The sequence below is a fragment of the Pagrus pagrus genome (assembly GCF_965226575.1).
Source record: "Pagrus pagrus genome assembly, contig: HAP1_SCAFFOLD_28, whole genome shotgun sequence".
NCBI lineage: Eukaryota > Metazoa > Chordata > Actinopteri > Spariformes > Sparidae > Pagrus > Pagrus pagrus.
Window position 1 is genome coordinate 87,356 of NW_028175435.1, and position 7,308 is coordinate 94,663.

Below are 7,308 nucleotides of genomic sequence, written 5' to 3' on the forward strand. Positions count from 1 at the left end.
CAGCCTTATAGGCGACTGTACAGTGCAAAAACAGCCTCCTCTCGCTCTGAAACGCTCATTTTTCACATAAGCCACTTTTCAGCCTTAGGCGACTGTACAGTGCTAAAACAGCCTCCTATCGCTCTGAAACGCTCATTTTTGACATAACCCACTTTTCAGCCTTAATGAATGAAATTCCAGGTAAAAACTCCTTTGCCATGAAGAAGATCCAAATTCAACCAGTTCAGGCTAGTAATCCTGTTTGAAAGACCTTTTTTCAGTGAAATGCAGCTTAGTGCAAAAACAGGCTGCTCTCGCTCTGAAACGCTCATTTTTCACATAAGCCACTTTTCAGCGCTAAAACAGCCTCCAATCGCTCTGAAACGCTCATTTTTGACATAAGCCACTTTTCACCTTTAATGAATGAAATTCCAGGTAAAAACTCCTTTGCCATGAAGAAGATCCAAATTCAACAAGTTCAGGCTAGTAAACCTGTTTGAAAGACCTTTTTTCAGTGAAATGCAGCTTAGTGCAAAAACAGGCTGCTCTCGCTCTGAAACGCTCATTTTTCACATAAGCCACTTTTCAGCCTTAGGCGACTGTACAGTGCTAAAACAGCCTCCAATCGCTCTGAAACGCTCATTTTTGACATAAGCCACTTTTCACCTTTAATGAATGAAATTCCAGGTAAAAACTCCTTTGCCATGAAGAAGATCCAAATTCAACTAGTTCAGGCTAGTAAACCTGTTTGAAAGACCTTTTTTCAGTGAAATGCAGCTTAGTGCAAAAACAGGCTGCTCTCGCTCTGAAACGCTCATTTTTCACATAAGCCACTTTTCAGCCTTAATGAAATAAATTCCAGGTAAAAACTCCTTTGCCATGAAGAAGATCCAAATTCAACAAGTTCAGGCTAGTAAACCTGTTTGAAAGACCTTTTTTCAGTGAAATGCAGCTTAGTGCAAAAACAGGCTGCTCTCGCTCTGAAACGCTCATTTTTCACATAAGCCACTTTTCAGCCTTATAGGCGACTGTACAGTGCAAAAACAGCCTCCTCTCGCTCTGAAACGCTCATTTTTCACATGAGCCACTTTTCAGCCTTAGGCGACTGTACAGTGCTAAAACAGCCTCCTATCGCTCTGAAACGCTCATTTTTGACATAACCCACTTTTCAGCCTTAATGAATGAAATTCCAGGTAAAAACTCCTTTGCCATGAAGAAGATCCAAATTCAACCAGTTCAGGCTAGTAATCCTGTTTGAAAGACCTTTTTTCAGTGAAATGCAGCTTAGTGCAAAAACAGGCTGCTCTCGCTCTGAAACGCTCATTTTTCACATAAGCCACTTTTCAGCGCTAAAACAGCCTCCAATCGCTCTGAAACGCTCATTTTTGACATAAGCCACTTTTCACCTTTAATGAATGAAATTCCAGGTAAAAACTCCTTTGCCATGAAGAAGATCCAAATTCAACAAGTTCAGGCTAGTAAACCTGTTTGAAAGACCTTTTTTCAGTGAAATGCAGCTTAGTGCAAAAACAGGCTGCTCTCGCTCTGAAACGCTCATTTTTCACATAAGCCACTTTTCAGCCTTATAGGCGACTGTACAGTGCAAAAACAGCCTCCTCTCGCTCTGAAACGCTCATTTTTCACATAAGCCACTTTTCAGCCTTAGGCGACTGTACAGTGCTAAAACAGCCTCCTATCGCTCTGAAACGCTCATTTTTGACATAACCCACTTTTCAGCCTTAATGAATGAAATTCCAGGTAAAAACTCCTTTGCCATGAAGAAGATCCAAATTCAACCAGTTCAGGCTAGTAATCCTGTTTGAAAGACCTTTTTTCAGTGAAATGCAGCTTAGTGCAAAAACAGGCTGCTCTCGCTCTGAAACGCTCATTTTTCACATAAGCCACTTTTCAGCGCTAAAACAGCCTCCAATCGCTCTGAAACGCTCATTTTTGACATAAGCCACTTTTCACCTTTAATGAATGAAATTCCAGGTAAAAACTCCTTTGCCATGAAGAAGATCCAAATTCAACAAGTTCAGGCTAGTAAACCTGTTTGAAAGACCTTTTTTCAGTGAAATGCAGCTTAGTGCAAAAACAGGCTGCTCTCGCTCTGAAACGCTCATTTTTCACATAAGCCACTTTTCAGCCTTAGGCGACTGTACAGTGCTAAAACAGCCTCCAATCGCTCTGAAACGCTCATTTTTGACATAAGCCACTTTTCACCTTTAATGAATGAAATTCCAGGTAAAAACTCCTTTGCCATGAAGAAGATCCAAATTCAACTAGTTCAGGCTAGTAAACCTGTTTGAAAGACCTTTTTTCAGTGAAATGCAGCTTAGTGCAAAAACAGGCTGCTCTCGCTCTGAAACGCTCATTTTTCACATAAGCCACTTTTCAGCCTTAATGAAATAAATTCCAGGTAAAAACTCCTTTGCCATGAAGAAGATCCAAATTCAACAAGTTCAGGCTAGTAAACCTGTTTGAAAGACCTTTTTTCAGTGAAATGCAGCTTAGTGCAAAAACAGGCTGCTCTCGCTCTGAAACGCTCATTTTTCACATGAGCCACTTTTCAGCCTTAGGCGACTGTGCAGTGCTAAAACAGCCTCCAATCGCTCTGAAACGCTCATTTTTCACATAAGCCACTTTTCAGCCTTAATGAATTAAATTCCAGGTAAAAACTCCTTTGCCATGAAGAAGATCCAAATTCAACAAGTTCAGGCTAGTAAACCTGTTTGAAAGACCTTTTTTCAGTGAAATGCAGCTTAGTGCAAAAACAGGCTGCCCTCGCTCTGAAACGCTCATTTTTCACATAAGCCACTTTTCAGCCTTAGGCGACTGTGCAGTGCTAAAACAGCCTCCTATCGCTCTGAAACGCTCATTTTTGACATAAGCCACTTTTCACCCTTAATGAATGAAATTCCAGGTAAAAACTCCTTTGCCGTGAAGAAGATCCAAATTCAACCAGTTCAGGCTAGTAAACCTGTTTGAAAGACCTTTTTTCAGTGAAATGCAGCTTAGTGCAAAAACAGGCTGCTCTCGCTCTGAAACGCTCATTTTTCACATAAGCCACTTTTCAGGGCTAAAACAGCCTCCAATCGCTCTGAAACGCTCATTTTTGACATAAGCCACTTTTCACCTTTAATGAATGAAATTCCAGGTAAAAACTCCTTTGCCATGAAGAAGATCCAAATTCAACCAGTTCAGGCTAGTAAACCTGTTTGAAAGACCTTTTTTCAGTGAAATGCAGCTTAGTGCAAAAACAGGCTGCTCTCGCTCTGAAACGCTCATTTTTCACATAAGCCACTTTTCAGCGCTAAAACAGCCTCCTATCGCTCTGAAACGCTCATTTTTGACATAAGCCACTTTTCAGCCTTAATGAATTAAATTCCAGGTAAAAACTCCTTTGCCATGAAGAAGATCCAAATTCAACCAGTTCAGGCTAGTAAACCTGTTTGAAAGACCTTTTTTCAGTGAAATGCAGCTTAGTGCAAAAACAGGCTGCTCTCGCTCTGAAACGCTCATTTTTCACATAAGCCACTTTTCACCTTTAATGAATGAAATTCCAGGTAAAAACTCCTTTGCCATGAATAAGATCCAAATTCAACCAGTTCAGGCTAGTAAACCTGTTTGAAAGACCTTTTTTCAGTGAAATGCAGCTTAGTGCAAAAACAGGCTGCTCTCGCTCTGAAACGCTCATTTTTCACATAAGCCACTTTTCAGCGCTAAAACAGCCTCCAATCGCTCTGAAACGCTCATTTTTGACATAAGCCACTTTTCACCTTTAATGAATGAAATTCCAGGTAAAAACTCCTTTGCCATGAATAAGATCCAAATTCAACCAGTTCAGGCTAGTAAACCTGTTTGAAAGACCTTTTTTCAGTGAAATGCAGCTTAGTGCAAAAACAGGCTGCTCTCGCTCTGAAACGCTCATTTTTCACATAAGCCACTTTTCAGCCTTAGGCGACTGTACAGTGCTAAAACAGCCTCCAATCGCTCTGAAACGCTCATTTTTGACATAAGCCACTTTTCAGCCTTAGGCGACTGTACAGTGCTAAAACAGCCTCCAATCGCTCTGAAACGCTCATTTTTGACATAAGCCACTTTTCACCTTTAATGAATGAAATTCCAGGTAAAAACTCCTTTGCCTTGAAGAAGATCCAAATTCAACCAGTTCAGGCTAGTAAACCTGTTTGAAAGACCTTTTTTCAGTGAAATGCAGCTTAGTGCAAAAACAGGCTGCTCTCGCTCTGAAACGCTCATTTTTCACATAAGCCACTTTTCAGCGCTAAAACAGCCTCCTATCGCTCTGAAACGCTCATTTTTGACATAAGCCACTTTTCAGCCTTAATGAATTAAATTCCAGGTAAAAACTCCTTTGCCATGAAGAAGATCCAAATTCAACCAGTTCAGGCTAGTAAACCTGTTTGAAAGACCTTTTTTCAGTGAAATGCAGCTTAGTGCAAAAACAGGCTGCTCTCGCTCTGAAACGCTCATTTTTCACATAAGCCACTTTTCAGCGCTAAAACAGCCTCCAATCGCTCTGAAACGCTCATTTTTGACATAAGCCACTTTTCACCTTTAATGAATGAAATTCCAGGTAAAAACTCCTTTGCCATGAATAAGATCCAAATTCAACCAGTTCAGGCTAGTAAACCTGTTTGAAAGACCTTTTTTCAGTGAAATGCAGCTTAGTGCAAAAACAGGCTGCTCTCGCTCTGAAACGCTCATTTTTGACATAAGCCACTTTTCAGCCTTAGGCGACTGTACAGTGCTAAAACAGCCTCCAATCGCTCTGAAACGCTCATTTTTGACATAAGCCACTTTTCACCTTTAATGAATGAAATTCCAGGTAAAAACTCCTTTGCCTTGAAGAAGATCCAAATTCAACCAGTTCAGGCTAGTAAACCTGTTTGAAAGACCTTTTTTCAGTGAAATGCAGCTTAGTGCAAAAACAGGCTGCTCTCGCTCTGAAACGCTCATTTTTCACATAAGCCACTTTTCAGCCTTAGGAGACTGTACAGTGCTAAAACAGCCTCCTATCGCTCTGAAACGCTCATTTTTGACATAACCCACTTTTCAGCCTTAATGAATTAAATTCCAGGTAAAAACTCATTTGCCATGAAGAAGATCCAAATTCAACCAGTTCAGGCTAGTAAACCTGTTTGAAAGACCTTTTTTCAGTGAAATGCAGCTTAGTGCAAAAACAGGCTGCTCTCGCTCTGAAACGCTCATTTTTCACATAAGCCACTTTTCAGCGCTAAAACAGCCTCCAATCGCTCTGAAACGCTCATTTTTGACATAAGCCACTTTTCACCTTTAATGAATGAAATTCCAGGTAAAAACTCCTTTGCCATGAATAAGATCCAAATTCAACCAGTTCAGGCTAGTAAACCTGTTTGAAAGACCTTTTTTCAGTGAAATGCAGCTTAGTGCAAAAACAGGCTGCTCTCGCTCTGAAACGCTCATTTTTCACATAAGCCACTTTTCAGCCTTAGGCGACTGTACAGTGCTAAAACAGCCTCCAATCGCTCTGAAACGCTCATTTTTGACATAAGCCACTTTTCACCTTTAATGAATGAAATTCCAGGTAAAAACTCCTTTGCCTTGAAGAAGATCCAAATTCAACCAGTTCAGGCTAGTAAACCTGTTTGAAAGACCTTTTTTCAGTGAAATGCAGCTTAGTGCAAAAACAGGCTGCTCTCGCTCTGAAACGCTCATTTTTCACATAAGCCACTTTTCAGCCTTAGGCGACTGTACAGTGCAAAAACAGGCTGCTCTCGCTCTGAAACGCTCATTTTTCACATAAGCCACTTTTCAGCGCTAAAACAGCCTCCAATCGCTCTGAAACGCTCATTTTTGACATAAGCCACTTTTCACCTTTAATGAATGAAATTCCAGGTAAAAACTCCTTTGCCATGAAGAAGATCCAAATTCAACCAGTTCAGGCTAGTAAACCTGTTTGAAAGACCTTTTTTCAGTGAAATGCAGCTTAGTGCAAAAACAGGCTGCTCTCGCTCTGAAACGCTCATTTTTCACATAAGCCACTTTTCAGCGCTAAAACAGCCTCCAATCGCTCTGAAACGCTCATTTTTCACACAAGCCACTTTTCACCTTTAATGAATGAAATTCCAGGTAAAAACTCCTTTGCCATGAAGAAGATCCAAATTCATCCAGTTCAGGCTAGTAAACCTGGTTGAAAGACCTTTTTTCAGTGAAATGCAGCTTAGTGCCAAAACAGGCTGCTCTCGCTCTGAAACGCTCATTTTTCACATAAGCCACTTTTCAGCGCTAAAACAGCCTCCAATCGCTCTGAAACGCTCATTTTTGACATAAGCCACTTTTCACCTTTAATGAATGAAATTCCAGGTAAAAACTCCTTTGCCATGAATAAGATCCAAATTCAACCAGTTCAGGCTAGTAAACCTGTTTGAAAGACCTTTTTTCAGTGAAATGCAGCTTAGTGCAAAAACAGGCTGCTCTCGCTCTGAAACGCTCATTTTTCACATAAGCCACTTTTCAGCCTTAGGCGACTGTACAGTGCTAAAACAGCCTCCAATCGCTCTGAAACGCTCATTTTTGACATAAGCCACTTTTCACCTTTAATGAATGAAATTCCAGGTAAAAACTCCTTTGCCATGAAGAAGATCCAAATTCAACCAGTTCAGGCTAGTAAACCTGTTTGAAAGACCTTTTTTCAGTGAAATGCAGCTTAGTGCAAAAACAGGCTGCTCTCGCTCTGAAACGCTCATTTTTCACATAAGCCACTTTTCAGCGCTAAAACAGCCTCCAATCGCTCTGAAACGCTCATTTTTGACATAAGCCACTTTTCACCTTTAATGAATGAAATTCCAGGTAAAAACTCCTTTGCCATGAAGAAGATCCAAATTCAACCAGTTCAGGCTAGTAAACCTGTTTGAAAGACCTTTTTTCAGTGAAATGCAGCTTAGTGCAAAAACAGGCTGCTCTCGCTCTGAAACGCTCATTTTTCACATAAGCCACTTTTCAGCCTTAGGCGACTGTACAGTGCAAAAACAGGCTGCTCTCGCTCTGAAACGCTCATTTTTCACATAAGCCACTTTTCAGCGCTAAAACAGCCTCCAATCGCTCTGAAACGCTCATTTTTGACATAAGCCACTTTTCACCTTTAATGAATGAAATTCCAGGTAAAAACTCCTTTGCCATGAAGAAGATCCAAATTCATCCAGTTCAGGCTAGTAAACCTGGTTGAAAGACCTTTTTTCAGTGAAATGCAGCTTAGTGCCAAAACAGGCTGCTCTCGCTCTGAAACGCTCATTTTTCACATAAGCCACTTTTCAGCGCTAAAACAGC